Source organism: Cryptomeria japonica, chromosome 10 (genome assembly GCF_030272615.1).
Source record: "Cryptomeria japonica chromosome 10, Sugi_1.0, whole genome shotgun sequence".
NCBI classification, from domain to species: domain Eukaryota; kingdom Viridiplantae; phylum Streptophyta; class Pinopsida; order Cupressales; family Cupressaceae; genus Cryptomeria; species Cryptomeria japonica.
Genome location: NC_081414.1, coordinates 130,766,418 through 130,786,541, shown reverse-complemented (window position 1 = coordinate 130,786,541; position 20,124 = coordinate 130,766,418).

Sequence of the window (20,124 nt, the reverse complement as noted above, 5' to 3'; positions counted from 1 at the left end):
AGATTGTTGCAAATACAATATTATATTGTCATTGATGTCAAACATGTTGGTTTGGAAGTGGTATGGCTAGTCTACATATGGTTTGATGCATCTCAATGCTAAAGGCTGATGAAAGGTGTTTTATAACTTTTTGATCATACAAATAGATGAAGAAGGATTCTTCTTGGTGATAGTTTTGGTTGTAAGTGATTTATCTTGTGGTCTGGTTGTTTTGGTCAGTGATGGTTCTAATTGTATGTGATGTGTCTTGTGGTTTGATTGTTAACATATTTGTTGATCTGGGAGAGATACTTAACCATTCTCTAGGTTAGAAAGTTGTTCTATGGTGTGCAGTTGACATATGTTGTATGGACCATGCATACTAATACCATGCATACTAATACCAGTGATAGAAAAAATGATGTTATTGATCCTCACAATCTGGAGTTGTGCCTTAGAGAAATGTGACTATCCAATGAACAGTTTGTTTGTTTGGCTTTTGCTCCGGGCTTTGGTGGATGTGTATTAGATGTTTATACAATTGAAGTATGCTAATTTGTAATCATATTATTTAGATTTCAGATGTTCAAATGTTGTACAGGTGAAGACATGTTGGTTTGTGTCTTGGATAATGTAATAACGGTAAGATTATGGAGAAGCCTTTCTGATTTAATTTTTCGCAGATTTGTATCATATAGCTATGTAGTCATAGTACAATGTTTTTGATTAAAGAAAATCACGTTTTAAGGGACCCAAAACCCAATCATAGTACAATGTTGGTAGATATAATATCTTATCATTTCTTAGCTTTTTTATGTTCAAGTGATCTACAGTTGAATTTATGTATGTTTGCATTCTCATCAATCTCTATACAACGAATCAGTATGAAGGAATATTTTGCTAGGTTGATTGATGATATATTGTTGTGAATGGTATTTTCAAGCTTTCTAATTATTTATGTTTCTTCATTGGTTGTCTACAAGTTTCATTGTTGTTTTAGATTGATGATTATGTCAGTTGTATCAGTTTAGAGTTATATGTTTCATCTTTTGAGGCCAACTCATACACTTTTGGTTTATGTGTTAATGTGGTTGCATAGGTACTATCTTAGATGCATCTAGAAGATGTGTCGACATGGTGTAACCCTTCACACATTTCATTTGCCTTTTGAATTTGGTTTGGAGATTGTTTTGGGGCTGATGGTTATACATGTACATATTACATCTTTGTAGGTCGACCTAATGAATGTTTTTGAGGTTGTGGTTGATATATAAAGGAAGAGTCATTGTGTTATAATATATGAGGTATGGTGTGAAGTGGTTGTGATACAGTATAGAGGTCCAAATGTGGAAAAATGTAGAGATGAATACTATTTCATATGTGTTTTAACTTGAGAACTAAAATCAGTATTTGGGTAGATACGGTATTCTTGTAGTTCTATCTTTTGTTGCTATTATATTTGAGCTTATATGTATCTTTCCCTAAAGCAATGAGTTTTAGTTATGTAAGTCATTTGTATCTTTCCCTAAGGTACTGAGCTTTAGCTCTGTAAGTCCTCTTAGGGGTAGTGAGCCCTTGGTCATGAGCCTAAATCATTGTAATCAGTTATTTCATAGTGTGAGTATAATTCTCACCATGGTTTTTTCCTATTTAGGGTTTTCTATGTAAATATGGTGTTCATGTGTTAATTGTGCTATGTGGTTTAAAATTTTATGTTTGTAGTAATAAGATAATTGTGCTTTGAAGTTTAAAAATTATGAAATTAATCAGTTGAAGGTCTGGATTGATTCACCCCACACCCCTCTTTTTCCTTTGGTGTGTTCAGGTTTCCATGTAAATTTAGTGTTCTCTTGAATTGATGTGTGAATGTGCTTATCACTAGCATAGTTGGTTTAATGATAATGTGAGATATGGTAATGGTTTTAATGTTGAATTGTTTTTGAAGTGGAAATTGGCATATACTAATTCACCCCCCCCCCTTTGGATATTGATGTGCTTAACAAGAAGCACAAAACTAATAATCAACCATATCATCATAAATATCACATTAAAAAATGTATCCTCTCAAGGTTTCATCATTTGACTTGTCTGGATTCTTGCAGAATCACACCATATGTAGTTCAATAAAAATATTCTCCAACAACTATTCTAAATTAAAACGTTGATTCTATATGCAAAAGTTATGTGCAAAATTGTGTTTCATAAAAATATTTGACTTCAAGATAGCAAAATCTAATAAAAATAAATTAGCAAACCAAATGTGTACCAATGTGTAGTGCTTTGAAATATATTTTTTGTTTTACTATTAAAAGTTAAAAATTTGATATTGTGGGTAAAATTTATGCCCCCTGAAACAAATCAATTTCATTATGCTTAGAAAAGGGCTAGGGGTGGTTGTAGATTGTTCGTACAACTAATGTCATGTAGATGTTAGGCAATACCACACAAGTGACAAGATAGTGGTGATGGAACAATAGTGGCATGTGTGGGCTAACCTCGACAATGCAATCTAAATTTTATTAACTACAATTTAAAGGTTTAAATTTCATTTATTTTGTCTAGACATGACAAGGTTTATACTCTAGTTGATTCACTATTTAAAGTATGAAATAAATGACAAGGGCACTTTCCCCTAGCCATATGTCCAAAGACCAATGACTTGGGGCTAAAACTTCATTGATCTAAATCTCGTACAGGATTATTGCCAATAGTACCCTCTAGTGCACAACCATGCTATAGCAAGGGCATGGGGGTTCAACAAAGTTCACCTCATATATTATATATAATTTTAATTTTTAAATTATTATGTAGGTTTTCTAACTTTTTCATTTTTTTATTTTTTGTATATGCCATGTAGGCGGTTGTGTAGTTAGGTTATGGAACTAAAATATATATTTTTTCAAGTAGTCAAAGTAAGTTAAATTTTGCATCAATCTTCAATTATGAATCCTTCTGAATCCAATGGTGAGGTTCATTTTATCCCAAGGATTCATCTATGAAATCCTCATATGAAAGAAAATTCAAGAAACTCTTTTGACCAACATTTTTGAACCCTCGATTTTCAATTGACCCAACAAATCTAAAAACCCGAAGATCCTAAATCTACAAAAAATGAAAAGAGAAAATCTCATTCCTTACAAAAGGATGGTCAACAATTTCAAGTCCTATTTTGATAACATCATATTCAACCAAATTCCTAGAATTCAAAACAAATCAAATAATGCTAGAGCTACCATTAGATCACTTCTTCACATGACTCATAATGTTCAACAATGTGAGTTCTTAGTGGTACAACTTCTAATGCCCACTTCCAATTTTCCCCAATCTGAGCTCATGTGTGAAATTGTTGGTCCAAATTCACCCTAGTACCAAGACATTTACAATAATTTTTCATGACCAACTTTTGCCTCCAAATTTATCCAAAAATAAATGAAGAACTATTATCTCCCCAGCCTCTATATATGTTATCATCAATGATACCCTATATCTACGAAGCCTAGAAGGTACCCTTCTCAAATGTCTTTACTCAAAAGAGGCACAAGAAAATTTACACAAGACACACAATGGTATATATGGATCCCACTCTAGTGGTCCTACCCGAGATAAAAATATCATGGCGGTTGGATACTATTGGCCCACAATAGAGAAAGATGCATATAAATTTGTTAAATATTGTCACCAATGTCGGATTCATGAAGATTTGATTCATGCACTTTCACAAGAGCTTCAACGTGTTACGTCTCCATGGCCTTTCTCTTAGTGGGGACTTGACCTCATATGAAAAATCCAACCCACCTTTACAAATGGCCAAAAATTTATTATCACTCCCACTAAGTATTTTACGAAGTGGATAGAGGCTATTCCCATGACCTATATTACCGACAAAAAAATTGTAAAGTTTGTCCTGAATTACATCATGTGCTAGTATGGAATACAACTTGATATTTTTATAGATAATGGTTGTGCATTCAAGAACCAAGATGTCCATGAGCTCTGTGAAAAATTACATATCTAACATTGATTTTCTACCCCCTATTACCCACAGAGAAATGATCAAGTTGAGACATCTAACAAAATCATAATCGAAATCCTAAAGAAGACCATCAATGATGTTGGCTTTGATTGGCACATACGGCTAGACCCAACCTTATGTGATTATCGTGCAAGCATATGCACCCCAACAGGTGTCACACCCTACTCCTTAGTCTATGGTTCTGAGGTCATCCTTCCTATTGAGGTTGAGTTACCATCATCAAGATTCTCGTTTCAATGTTTGATTAATGATGAAGAATATATAGTATCTATACTCCATGAGTTAGAACTGTTAAATGAGAGATGTCAAACTACGTTTGTTTACCACCAAGCCTATCAAAATCATTTTTGTTGTAGTTATAATAAGAAAGTCAAAGGTTGAAACTTTGACATTGGTGATGGGACTAATTTGTTGGGACTAATTGGTTGGGTCCCTACATCGTCACTGCAACAAATCAATTTGGTGCATACTAACTTGCCACTCCCAAAGGTAAACTACTTGGAAAGCCAATCAACAACATGCACCTTTGTAAGTATTACACATAATCCTTGGAGAACCCTATTGAAACATACAAAAAAAACAAAAAAGGTCTTGAAAAAATACAAAAAATTAAAAAAAGGTCCTATAAAAATACAAAAAAATCAAATAAGGTCCTAAAAAAATACAAAAAAATAAAATAAGGTCCTAAAAAATACAAAAAAATCAAAAAGAAAAATGATCATGACCTTGATGCAACCCTTGCAAACAAGAATCTAATGTGACATCAAAAATTTGAGAAATAAACAAAGTATAGAGAAATAATCCACCCTATAGTGAAAATTTGGAAAACAAGCACTTTGGGTAAGTACCATGGTGAAGACCTAGCAAACAAGCATCATGTATAGAAGGTCATTGTGCTACCATCTACCATCATTCCATCTAATTATTTTCCATATCCACAATAAACCTTCTCTGATGCTTAATAAACTTTCAATCGCTCATAATAAAATCTTGCCTCCACATATCCATAAGAAATCTTGTTACACCTTTCATGGTCTGAGACTAGTTGATATTTAGCATAATTTGTCCACCATCCCAACCCACAATAAAGTCAGTCCACCTAAAAAAATTTAAAAATAAGTGGTCTTGTACCTTACTAGTTGCAATCTCTTTACCTATATTTTCATGTAGAATCATTGACAACACATCAAAGCACATACCACTTTTGTAAATATTAAGGCTTTAAACATAAAAGTAAAAATCAACAAACCATAGAAAACCCTAGAAAAATCAAAAAACATTGAAATTTTTTCAAAAAACCCAAAAATATTACCATCAACCATCCATAATATATTGTCACTTACGAAGATGGACACTTCAATTAGACACAAGAAGGAAATCAAATAAAACCCTGAGCTTAACAAATCAAGCATTAGCAGACACACTACCAACCTATTATGTAATCAAATAAATCAAACTGCCTAATCAATATCAACAAATCCTTATGAACTACCATTTGCCTTACATAGGTTGTTGCATGCTTGAAACCAGAGACATATGTCTTATACAAGGTGCCTCATTCTTGGAACTAGACATATTGATCCTAGTAGAAAATCTTAACATGTTGGCAAGAAGATCTATATGGTTTTTAACTTGATTGGTCAAGTCTTATCTTTTATTTGAATTATCTTATTTCATTTTTCTATGCTACTTGAGGATAACCACAAGTGATTAGAGGAGCGAGGATGGTTCATGATATGGTTTTCATTTTGTTTGTGGGATTTTTTCATGAAGTTTTGGAGCAAGTGTGTTCTTGGTGTCTATGTTAGCATGCTCATTAAGCATCTCCTAAGATCCTATGCAAATAAAAATTCATGGATCACCATTTCTTTATGAGTGTTGCACATACCTCAACCTAAAACATACAGTTTTCAAAACAAAAGGGAATATTCCTTCTCTAAAATGTGTCCATTAACGCAAACGGATAGCATCATCACCTTGGTTTCTCTATGCCTTGGTGCGAAGATATCCATTTTTCCATATAATAAAGTTCAATGATGATAAATGTGCACTAATGAAAGCAAGTTGTGCATGTTGTTAATAGAGTTTTTGTGGATGCATGTAGTTGCTAGGGTTTGGGCAAAGCATGGTCGTGTTGGCATGGTGCAAGGAGAGAGGAGTGGAGATTGGATCATTGTTGCCTATAAGAAATCGCTCCAATAGGAAAATTCCTCAAATTGGGTGGGTGCATAGTGCGCAGAGCGTTTGGAAGGGGATTTCAAGGTGGTTGTGATAGAGGCCTCTAGTTTGGGTGAGGTTGGGACCAGTTCCCTCTTCCTACGAAGGCAATGAATGGCTTTGTTGATGGGTGTAACAGGGGTGGTCCCTCTAATTATAGATCTTGGAGCCTGAATGTTGTTGGCTTACCCTTGTTTGTTGGGGTTGCACAAAGGTCTTCTAGGTAGTTTTAGGGGAGGAGTAGTGTGGAATGCTCTAAAAATGCAGTGCTCTTCTCCACGAAATTGATTACAGTGGAGCTTGTTGATGCGATTGAAGAGGAGGTGGAGAATAATGTGAGTGTGTTTTCTAGGTTGGGTTTGATTGGGCGTTTAGAGGCATTTGGCCAAGTTTAAAAGATCTTCACAAATGGATTACTGAGCAATCAGAACCCATCTTGGATGGATGTGTTCAAATCTATCCAAGTATCTGTGGGTTTTTTATTGTAGTTTTTGAAGATGTGAAAGATAGAAATAAGGTGCTTTGTGACCATCAATGGTGTTGGGAGGGTAATCAAATGCTTATGTTGAAACTATGGCACCCAACATTTAATCCCATCTTTGAATATTTTGATTGGATTCTTTTATGGGTGAGACTTTCGAATCTCCCTCTTCAATATTGGTTTGACTCTTGTTTTGAAATGTTGGGGAACTCTTTAGGCAGTTTATTGATGGTTGATGAGGGATCATCTAATCTTCTACATTCTACTTATGCTTATATTCTGGTGGAGATGGATGTCACTAGGGTGCTCCTAGAAGATATTTCTATTGAAACTTTGAAGGGTTACCAGGTGCAGTCCTTGGATTATGAGGGAGCCCCTTTTAGATGCAAAATATGTTTCAAGACAAGACATTTCACTGCTCAGTGTTTCAAAAAGATAATGAAGAAGGCAACCACTTAGTGGAAAGATGTATTTTCCCTCCATTATACAGTGGACAAATAAATTGAGCATGTTGAGAATAGCTCATAGATCCCAAGTGGTAAGGATTTGTTCTCCAATGAACTAGTTAAAGTTCCCCATCTTGTTAGACCCTCTGATGGGAAGGAGAATCTTTATTTGAATGGGGTGAATGTTGGTTATGATACAGAGTTGAAGCATGTGGGAACTTCATTGGTATAGAAGTGTTTAGAGACTAAAGGAGATTTCTCTCTAAAAGATAAAGGGGAAGGAAGCCCTGAATACTAAAGGATTAGTTTTGCTTGATGGAGAGGAGTTAGAAGAAGAATAGAAAGTGGTGAAAGAGAAGCATGAGAAAAGATGAAAGCAAGATGATACATGTCATATGCTTCTTCGGTCTCACTCCAAAGTTAAGGCTAGATAGATTTTCTTAGTGTTGACCTATTTTTGATTAAGAAAAAATGGGTTTTAAGGGACCTGAAACCCACTTACAATACGAGAGATGAGCATGAAAGAAACAAGACAAAACAGCTGCAAAAGACCAGCACAAAAACCAGCAGCTAGGACAAAAAGATAGCAAGGAGCCAACAAGAAATTGGCATCCAAAACCCAGCATTACATATCAATTGAACACTTTTATAGACTCCTCAGCGTTCTGAACCAAAAGCATCATCGCCTTAGCCACTTCCCTCAGATCATTTATCTCTTGTTTCAGCTGGATGTCTTTCATTTTGGTCTCCATCTCAGTGGTGTTCTGCCTAGTCCTTCGCCTGGAAATTTGATGGGTGGAGCTGGAGGTCAGTACATCTTCAATGATTACCAAGTTCTTATCCTATTTTTTCCTCTCTAAGTGATCCACCAAGGCATTCATATTATGTGATGAAACTCTTAGGACCTCAAGGTTGTGGTTCATGAAGCTTTTCAGAGCCTTCTTAGTTCGAGCAACCCGGGTATTGATATTGTCTTTATCCTCCTCAGCCTGTTCTTTCACAATTCTGATAACATCCTCCAGATGTTTTAAATCCCCTTTAATCAGGTCTTTTTCCAACCAGTCCTCCATCTTGACTTCCTCCTTGGCTTCACTGTTTCCATCTCCTCATTCTTTTTCCCCGAATTTGTTTCCTTAATTAAATTGTTTATCTTATTTTCCATGTCCCTCTGTTTTCTCTGAATGCTAGTAATGTTATCAATAACCCATTTCTAGAAGTTGAAGGATTCCAGAGTATAGTTACAGGCAGTATTCAAAATAGTATTCTTTGAATCCCTACCCTATTGAGTGCCCACAGAATTAGGGTTGTCATCCTCCTTAGAATTCAGGGCAACATTCCTGCTATCCAAGCCCATAGGGTTAGAATAAGGGTTTTCAGAGTTAACCCCTTCTTCCTCTTCACCAACGTTCTCATCCCTCTCACTCTCCATTTTTGTCTCAATATCCTTCCCATTTTCCTCCTCCAAATCACAATGCACCTCCGTTTCCACATTATCTGTATCAGCTCTCCATTTTTTATGGGTAGGGGCATTAGGCTGATCCTCATCCGACTCAGAATCTTTACAACTCTCATAAATATGTGCATTAGTGACTAGGTGATCATCTTTGCTAGCCCTAGATTTTTCCTTCAGGTATTCATAAATGAGCAAGATGAGCCCTTGATGGGCTATGGGGTAAGAATTAGGCTTTTTAGCATGATTAGCCAAACTCTCATTCAGAGAAGACGCTAAGTAAAAAGGTAGGGATATTTTAACCCCATGACGGAAGTGATTAAGAATTGCAAAATGATAGTTATAGATTTTAGTGAATCTACCATCATCAGTGAGAAACTCCATCAAAACCCTTAAAACTTTCTGCCAAAAGGACTTTACCTGTTGGGGAAGGTAGTAGGATATGTTGTCTTTCTTGACAAGCTTGGCCTTCTCATCCTCTAATTTTGGAAAGTTTTTGAATGCTTCAGCAGCATACTTTCGGTCTCTATAGAATTTAGTGCCCTCGTTCTGAAGACCCGTGACCTCCGCAACCATATCCTCATCAATTTGTCATATCTCCCCGAATAATGTGACTCTATTGTTGTTCGAGCCTCTAGCAAAGCCATGTGACACCGAATTTCTGCTTCCGTGTAGCTTTTCCATATAGTCAGTAAAACCATATCTATGAAGCCTCCTTGTTGGTGTAAATAATTATTCATCATGGATATTATTACACTTACTTAAGTTTACTTAAGATAATGCATTTCATAGTAGTTTGGGTATGAGACACTTGGGTGTTTGTGCCACATTGGGATAGTGTGTGTAGGAGAAATTCCACCTTTTATGGTGTTGATCTTGTTGTTACACTCCACTCTTGTTGTTACACTCCACATTCAGTGGGTGATCCACCTCATGTGGACTATTATATTATTTCTCCTACCTACCCACACCTATTTCCTACCTACCCTTGTTTCTTATTGAGCCACATGTCATGTTTGTGTGCTCACATATCCCTAGCCTTGCCTATATAAGCAAGCTCATCTACATTGTATGTAACTATTGAATCATTGTTATTGATCATTTTCTATTGATGAGAATACAGTTTATTCTTGTCCCATATTATGCCTCTATTTTGTACATTTCATTGAGCTCTTGATCTTGGAAATCTCACATGGTATCAGAGCCATTGGGGCTTCATTGGTTCATCTTGAAGAGGCATTATTGCGACGTCAAGAGGCAGATCTGAGGAGCGGCATCTTTTGGAGGCGTCCTAGACCAGATCCAACCCCGCCATTGCGTCCAGAAGGCCATTTCCATGAATTTTGGTTATAAAGTCGGCCTATTTTGGTGAGAAAATTTTTTTCTCCAATTTTGCTAGTATTGTACGGATTTCGAAAAAAAATTATATTTTTTCGAAAAAAAAAAAAAATTTCCTTTTTCTGAAAATTTTTTCAAAAATCAAAAATCAAAAAAAAAATTCAATCAAAAAAATCATCAAAAAAAAAAGAGGAAAAATTTTTTTAAAAAATTGTTTTTTGGGGGGTCCGCAGACCCCCCCCCCCCCCGTGATCCGCGTGTACCGCAAACTGCAGGTTGCGCAGGTGGAGCGTACCTGTCAATGTACACACCGAGACCCGTCCGGCCACTCCGAACCCCGCGCCCACCGCCGCCTCGCTCCGCTCTGCATCCACCGCCATGCACGCCGCAGGTCCTCCCCGAGTGCCTCTCCTCCCGGCACCACCACTGGCGTCGGCTCCTCCAAACCGCAGTCCGCCGCAAACCGAGACCCGCCGGCCGACCTGGTTCTCTCCCGATTCGCCAGCAACATCACAGACCGGCGAACCCGCGCCCACCACGTGGCAGGCGGCCACTGGCCCGCGGGTACAATCCATACGCTGACACATACGTACGGCCCACCAAATCATCTGCCACATCACCTGTGCCCAATCAGCTTTCCGTACAGTACGACTGCACAGCCAGCTGTTCGTACAGTACGGACACCCAGTCAGCAAAGGGCGAAGTTTTTGCGACAGTCATATGGTCATCAAATTTAACCCAGTGACTTGCTGAGATCAGTGCCACGTCAACATTTTTCAAAAATTTGGTAGGCCCCTCTCATTTGCATTTTTTATTTTGCAGTTCAACTTCAAATGGCCATAACTTGCTCATTTTTGCTCCTTTTTGGGTACAATTTTTTTTGAAATGGGATAGAATTTCGTGCTCTCCGCAGTGGTGAAGAATTTTTTTGATTTTGATGCACTGATTTTTCAAAAAATGCAGTTTTTGGTGACTGTACCTGAGTAATCCAAGTTTTTGCAACTTCAGAGGCTTCGTTTGGGGTCATACGACCTCCTTTTCAGGTGCCATTTTTTTTGAAAGTGCGTATTTTTTCATCTACTTTCACATGATGCTATCAGATTGATGCCATTGTAAGTATAAATTGTACTTTCATATTTTGGCCATTTTTGGCTCTCTTGGTACTTGTATATTTGCTTGAATCTCAGTTAGATTCATTGCACTATTGATTGAAGTCTCTTGTATCTCATTTGAGAAGTTGTAAAATTTGCATCATAAGTCCACTTTGCCTTGTTTTGCAACAAGCTCATTGTAATCGCACTAAGTATAAAGTGCCAAAATCATCACTTTAGGGGGGGTACTTTGATTGAGTGAATTTGGGGGGGTGTCTCTTGTGCTTTTGTGCTCTTGTGTTCCTTCCTTTTTGCTGCTATGGGTTCTTCTAAGTTTCCTCTCTTAACTCCACATAATTATGCTACTTGGAAAATTGATGCATGGAGTAAACTTATGGAAAAAGGACTCACTCATTACATTGATGGAACTATTGTTGCTCCAGCTGATCCTAAGGCTGATCCAGTTGGTCACTTAGATTGGCTCACTAAAAATATCATGGCAATTGGTACCTTAAGAAAGTATGTATCAAAGGATCTCATTTTTCATATTGAGAAATGTACTCTAATCAAGGATGCTTGGCAAAAGTTTCAAGACTTGTATGGTCAAGTTGATGAGATTAGGGGATATCAAATTGATAGTGATCTCACCATGTTAGATCCCAAGAACTTTGATACTATACAAGATTATGTCACTAAGGCAAATGAGTTGAGGGCACAACTCAAAGATTGTGGCATTGATAAAAAGGATACTCAATTGATATTCAACTTGATAGGCAAGCTTCCACAAGAATATGCAACATTTGTTTCTAGTTTCCAAACCCATAGGATGACAATGGGTTCAAGCTACACAATGCCTACATTTGATGCTTTCAATGAAATGTTGATGATGGAACAAACTAAGTTGATAAGCATGGGCATTCTTAAGGCTTCTAAGTCTCAAGCATTAGTGGCAAATCAAGGGAACAAAGGAAATCAAGGAAAGGACAACTCAAACAAGAAGAAATGGAAATCAAAGCCTAAAGAAAAAGCACCATCTTCTCCACAATAAGGAGATTCATCCTCTTACAAGAGAGATAATTCACCAAAGAGGGAGAGACCTACTTGTGCTTATTGTAAAAAGATTGGTCATGAGGAACATCGTTGCCATTCTAAGAAGATTGATGAGCTCACACATATCATCAAAAAGCATAACATTGATTTGCCTAAAGTCTACAAGAAGGATGATTCATCAACTTCCACTTCCTCACATTCAAAAGGAAAAGGGCAAGCATTCATGGCTTCTACAAGTGGAAAGACTCACTTTTTTGGAACAAGAAAAGGAAAAGTTCTATGTGCTACTATCAATCATGATTCAGAGAGATGGCTTCTAGATTCAGGGGCTTCTCATCATATGGCATCTTCACAGTCCATGTTCTCTACATTTGAGCCTTGCACCATGCCACAGATTTTGATGGGCAATCATACATACATGGATGTGATTGGGAAAGGATGTATTGACATTGGGGATAACTCCTTCAATGATGTGTTGTGTGTACCCCACTTGACAAACAATCTCCTTTCTATCTATCAAATCACACATGGCGCAACTAAGAGAGTTGTGGAGTTCACACCTAACTCAGTTTTCATTAGAGACATGGCGACTAGAGCTATCATTGCGACTGGGGTGGTTGATCATGCATCTCGGTTATACTCCTTTTCAGATTTTGTTGATGATGATGATTTCACATTTGATGATTCTACACATGATGATCACACTTCTTGTGATCGTTCAGATTTTGAGGAGAACTTTGGACACTTGAACATGGGGATTCTCACATGTGACCCCGTTCTTGAGTCTTGTATTTCATCTCCTCCTATTGATATCACATCACCTATTGCACCTGATGATGCAGATAGTGCGATAGTTTTGCTTTCATGTGATTCAGTGCAGCAGGATATTTATTGTCTTCCAGCTTCAGATTCATGGGATGATTACTTGACAGATATTGCAGGTTTGTTTGTGGAATCCTACATTGCAGATTTGGGAGACATCATTGATGACATTAATCTTCTCTTTGATGAAGGTGATCCTTCTTCGATTGTTGCGAGGGCACACTCTGACCCTCTTGTTCATTCTCTACATGATCATTCTTTTGAGGTTGATATGATTGTGGATACTTATGTACAGCAGTTGGAGGAGGTCTCTTTATGTTTTGAGGAGACATGTGAGTCTTTGGGACATGTTCTACATCCATCTCCACTAGATCTTGGAGTGCCTTTTTCAGCAGTGTGGCAGAGTTTACCACCTTTGGAAGGGGTATCTTTCAGCATCGACATGGGGACACTTGAGCAGTTTTCAGAGATTCCTTTCATCATGAGTTTTCTTCATACATCTTCCCTTCATGATTGGGGAGACTTCATGCATACACCTTTGGTTTTGTTTCTTCCTAAGGGGAGGAATGTTGTTCGATGATCATGGAGCAGTTTCTTCATACATCGAGCTTCTATCATTGGTGTAGATTCCACATTGAGGGGGGGCTTCCTAGCTTCTCTTCTTCTCTCATATGGGGGGGACTTTTTCCTCACATGGGGTTTTGTTCTTCACATTCTTCTATGAGAGTTCTCTTGTATGTTTTCATCTCTTTTTTGGGGGAGGGTTTTTTCCCATTTGGTTTTTCTCTCTTTCCCCACTTTGTGAGAGATTTCATTGCATTGGTTTGCATGCATTTGCATTTGTACATGGGTACCTAACATGGCCTCGTAGCCAGGACCCATCTTGCATTGCTTAGTTGCATTGTAGACTTAAGTGCATTCCCCTAAGTTGCACTTAAGGGGGGTGTTGGTGTAAATAATTATTCACCATGGATATTATTACACTTACTTAAGTTTACTTAGGATAATGCATTTCATAGTAGTTTGGGTATGAGACACTTGGGTGTTTGTGCCACATTGGGATAGTGTGTGTAGGAGAAATTCCACCTTTTATGGTGTTGATCTTGTTGTTACACTCCACTCTTGTTGTTACACTCCACATTCAATGGGTGATCCACCTCATGTGGACTATTATATTATTTCTCCTACCTACCCACACCTATTTCCTACCTACCCTTGTTTCTTATTGAGCCACATGTCATGTTTGTGTGCTCACATATCCCTAGCCTTGCCTATATAAGCAAGCTCATCTACATTGTATGTAACTATTGAATCATTGTTATTGATCATTTTCTATTGATGAGAATACAGTTTATTCTTGTCCCATATTATGCCTCTATTTTGTACATTTCATTGAGCTCTTGATCTTGGCAAAATCTCACACTCCTCCATACTTTTCGTTCACTCTTCCAGTTTTCGCAGCCAGGGGGCTCATTCCTGTTTATGTTACCACCCATTTTGAACAGCAAGTAGAAGTACCCAAAGATGTATCTCACAATCCATAGGTATAACCGCAAGTTCTTATGTAAAATTCTGTAATAATAGAACAGAGTCCGTTTCGTAGTTTTAAAGCTTATGTTAATGGCCGCACAAAACTAGCATTTATTATTATAATCCTCCTCACACATTTGATCATAGAAATGATGCCTAAAGGCAATCATTAACTGACAGTTAATCTGCCCCCAAACTCTGTCTTTGGAATCCGGACCCCAAAATATAATCATGATATTAACTTGACCCATTGATGCGATCAAAAAATAATTGCTCTCTAACATCCCTTTTACAATGGGTCTCTCCAATATATTTAACATCCACCTCTAAATTGACCCCTTCATTAGCTAAGAGGTCTACAACCTTATTGCCTTCTCTTAGAGTGTGAGTTATGATAATACTAACATAGTTATTTAATATTTTTTTAGCACTTTCAACTAAGTTAGTAATATTCCAAGAAATAGAACTAGTACCTTTAAGGACCTGGATGATATTTAGGGAATCCCCTTCCAGCCAATTTTTTTAAAATTTGAATCCCTAAGAAAGCTAGAGGCTTTTTAGCATTGTCAGAGCTTCAGCCACATGATTATTTTGGACCCCAAAAGGAGAAGCAATGGCCACAATACAGACACCTTGATCATTTTTTATGACTCCTCCACCACCAGACTTCCCAGGGTTGCCTTTAGCCACCCCATCGGAATTCACCTTTATCCAATCATGATCAGGAAAGCACCAGACAATATTATCTCTCATATTCTTATTGTCAGATCTACAAACTTTGTGTATTAAGTTCCATTCAGTGAGGATGCCTTTTTCAATTTCATTCATATCAGTAACAAGTCATTGCTTATTATTCCTGTGAGGAATATTTATGTTCTATTTTATAGCCCTGCAAATTTTTTCAAAGACCACCTGAGATGTGCACTTAGCTTCCCTAAATATTTTGTTATTTCTCTCTTTCCAAATTCTCCAGCAAGTCATGGGGAGGATCAGGGACCAAAGGTTCTTGATAAGAGGACAATTGGTGGGGAATGTCCATTGCCAGATAATTTCCTTGAGACTCTTATTCATGACCCAATCAACTTTCCATTTCTCCCACAACTTACTCCAAATTTCCTAGGTAAATGAGCAGTGGAAAAATAGATGATCAACTGATTCTTCCTCTTTCTGGCATAGCTCGCACCTGTTAGGGAATATGAAACCTCTTCAGACCAAATTTTCAATAGTTAGGATCCTATTGTGAGTAGCAAGCCAAAGGAACATATTGATTTTAGGGATCAGAATTATGTTCCAAACTTTACCCCAAATGGGGTTACTAGTCTGAGTGAAAGTGTTTTTGTAGGCAGAAGCAACTGTAAAGTCACCTCTAGGATTACTTTTCCAGAGAAACACATCATCATAGTCTTTGTTAATAGAAAAAGACAGCAGCTCCTTCTGGAGCAGGGAAAATCCAGCATGAATAACATCAAGCCTCACCCATTTGTTCTCCTTCCAGTAGTCACACACCATAGGTCCAAACCTCCTTTTACATTCCTCAATAAGTTGACAGTTGCCTTGATTAAAGAGACGTTCATTGCTCATCCAAGGATCCTCCCAAAACTTTATTTTGTCACCTTTTCAAAGGACCCATCCAGCTCCAACTTTGGCCACTTTTATGAATTTGATAATACTATTACAAATGAAGGATCTGACAGGGATGTCTTTAGAGTTAAGGAAATCCTAGAGAGGCTGATTCTGAATATATTTGTCAAACCAGATTCAGTTCCAATCTTTCTTGATGTCATAAGCTCTCCATATTTGTTTTGCAAGGAGAGCTTTATTAAAAGTTTTTAGAGCTTTAATCCCAAGCCCTCCTTTGCTCTTTGGTTTACACACTTTGTCCCAAGCAACCAAGGATATCCTCTTTTTTTCTTCAACTCCTGACCATAGAAATCTCTTCTGGATTCTTTCTAATGCTTCAGCAAATTTAGCCGGGATACCGAATAAGCTGAGAGCATAAACAGGGAGATTCTGGAGAGTAGCTTGAAGAAGCTGCAACTTCCCAGCCTAAGATAAAATGGATCCTTTCCATCCAGCAAGTTTTTTGTTGAGTTTGTCAATAAGCATATTCCAGAAGGAGTTTGGGGGAACTAAACCCAAGGGGAGACCCAGGTAGGTGGAAGGGAGCATGTCTACCTTGCAACCAATAATTTTAGCAATTCTCTGTTGTCTTATGACCAGAGTGTTCATGAAGTATATAGTCGATTTATCCCAATTGACTTGCTGGCCAGTAGCCAAAGCATATGAATTAAGAGCATTTTTGAAGGCATCAACCTCCCCAACAAACGAATATCCCATAAGGATAGTATCATCAACAAACTATTGGTGAGAACAAAAGACATTAGCAGAGGAAGGTTGAAGGCCTTTGATGATTTTATTCACTTTCAAATTATGGATCAATCTGCTCATGCTCTCTGCCAAGATGGTGAAAAGAATAGGAGATATGGGATCTCCTTGTCTGAGCCCCCTTGATGATTTAAAGAATTTAGTAGGAAATCCATTAATGAGAATTGAAAACATAGGAGTGGAGATCAGCTCTCTGATAATTTTGATTATCTTCTCATCAAATCCAAAAGCCTCCATAATTCTGAAAAGAACTTGCCAATCCACTCTATCATAAGCTTTCGCCAGATCCAACTTTATCATAAATCCTTCTTTATTAGAAGCATTGAGGGAATGAATATTCTCATGCACAAGAATGATAGAGTCCAAAATCTGCCTACCGGGAACAAAACCTTTCTGCTCCTCAAAGATGATGAAGGGGAGGACAGCCAAAATTCTAGTAGTCAAAACTTTAGATATGATCTTATAGAAAGAGTTACATAGACTTATTGGCCTAAATTTTCCCATTGAATCCACCCCAGCAACCTTAGGAATTAAGGCAATAAAAGTGGAATTGAATTCCTTAAGGATTCTTCTAGAGCCAAAAAATTATTTTACCTCATTGACTGCGTCTTCTCCCACAATATGCCAGAATTCCTAGAAGAAAAACATAGGGAAGCCATTAGGACCCAGAGCTTTATCCCCTTGAAAATACAAGACAGCTTTTTTAATTTCCCCAGCAGAAGGGATAGCAAAAAGGGCCTTATTCTGAATAGGATTAATGATCTTGGGAATGATATTAACCAAATCTTGTTGTTGGGTATAATCAATATCCTTGTTCCTGGTCAGGAGTTGAGAGAAGAAGCTAACAGCTTCATCCCTAATTTCATCTTCATTAAGAAGAATTTTGTCCTCAGCAATTAATCTGGAAATTATGTTCACAGCTTTATGTTTCAAAGAAGTCATGTGGAAAAATTTAGTGTTTTTGTACCCAGCCTCCAACCAAATCGCCCTATAATCAAAGCTTAGTGTTGACCTGTTAATCGGTCCTTTCTTTTCAAATATTTTTGGTTGAGGAGGTGACTCCTCGTTTGTAGTCTCACCTAGTTCATGTTGGCATTATTGGCATTGATGTCAACAAGTTTGGCATGGTCACCGGTGAATAAGAAGTGGTGACCGGTATAAGAGAAGTAAGACATGATGATGTCAATCCATATGTGAGTAAGAGGATAGAAGGAAGGTTATCAGTACACATGCTTTGTGTCATCTGTCGGTAAAGTAGGCTCACCAATAAGGCAAGCAAGCAAACAAAAGAAGAACTGAAGGATGTACACCAGTATACTCAGAGAATATTAATGCTACTGGTAAATGGACTGAATAGTAGGACGAACATGTTTGATGGAAGGCCAAGTTGACCCACCAACAGAGAAGAGGTTTGAAGGTATGAAGGTCCACTGGTGGATTTAGGTTATATCGGTAAGGTGAGTTGACCCGAAAGTCAATATTGGTCAACAAAGAATGTCAAACCGACATAGAAAACCAAGCAGAGGTGGATGTCGACAAAGATGACAGCTGGAAGCCAGGGGTGATATTGCATAGTTCGGTTAAGTGTGCATCGACGTAACAGTCAGCAAGAAGGTCAACTTTTATGAAGAACCTGCAAGTCATGGAGGATGATAGAAGATTGCGGCTCGAGGAAGACAAGATTTGATCTTATCCTACAATTGAACTTATCCTGCAAGAATATTTGATCTTCGTGTAAGGAAGTTAAGTAGCGGAAACAACTTCCTACACTAACCTTGAGAGGAGGGTAATGCAAAACTTTTTCAGATCATTACAACAGTTACAGAAAATAGAAATAGATATAATAGCAATCATACCACAACACAATGATTTACATGGGGAAAACCCTTTCGGGAGAAAAACCCCACCCTCCAAAAGCAGCTCAATATTTTATTCAGCAATCAAAAACAGATTACAACATACTTGCAGAGCAAGCTCTTCGCAGGAGTACCACTAATCAGAGATTCAGAGGCAACTCAATAGCCATAAGACTCTTACACACAACCTCTATCTCACACACCTCATAAATAGGAGATACAATACAAGAAACCGTCAAACGGTATTACAAAACCATGGGCTAAAACCACCCAATAAGGTGTAGCCGACCTTATCTCCCTTCTAGATGCCCTATGACATGTTAAAGCACACATCAACACATGTCGCTCCCTTTTACAGCTCATTTATGTATCCGATACAAATTATTTTTCCTATTTCAGGAGTACAAACTTCCGGAGGCCATAACTTGAGAACCGGGTGTCCGATTGACGAACCGTTTGAAGCGTCGGAAAGCTCGCGAAGTGCTCTATCACCTCGCCGGTTAAGGCCACTTTTTAGGGTGTTTCGGAGCCTCTAAAGTCCCCAAAATTAAGTTTAAATATTTTATTGCACCCCTCCAAGACGAAAACATTAATATCTTCAAAACTAACTGTGACCTTGCGACGCAACTTTACCGGAATGCTTATCTAGCCAACCAGAAGCTTCAGGGAGAGTTTCACACCATTTCGTGCTCAAATGAAAACTTACTATAAATAGTAACCTTGCATAAATGCAAGGTTGAGACACCATTTTTCCCAACACTTCGTACCCATTTGCTGAAGGAAACGGCCAAGCCATTAATGGTGTATGACAGAGAAAAGTAGAAAAGCATGTTGCAAACCTCCATATTTAGAAAACGCACTTTGGAATGCGAAGCGTTGGTGATTTTGATCAATGACATGAAGATCATCTCTCTAGAAAAGTAAATTGAATCAAATCCAATATGGATCGAGTTGGTGAAGGCAAAACCTAACACAACATTGTTTGGATGTTGTTTTTGGTGGGAACCTTGGATGATAAATGTGTGAGATCAAGACAAAAATGAAGGGATGCTTGATGCAAAGAATGAGAGAAAAGAGAGCTTGAGCAAGGAGAAAGATCATCTTCCTTAGAATTTATTCTCAGAAATTTGCAGAGTGAGTTAGCAGGCGAACCGGTGAGAGGGTTTAACCAGCAAAGACAGAGTAATCGGTAAACTATTGCATATCTATAAATAGCTAAGCTAACCTATGAGGTGTGATTGATCAAGAAGGCATCCAAGTGTGAGCTAGTGTGTTGTGACACTGAGAGAGAGAAATAAGAGAGGCTAAGAGTAATCAGTGACTGATCAGAGAGAGTCATTTGATAACCTCCAGTGTGAGAACCAGTGAAGAAGAGAAGGTTTACATCACCGAGTTGGAGCTTGGTGCAGTATTTGGTGCTCCTTGGTTTGATGCCCTAAATCAGTA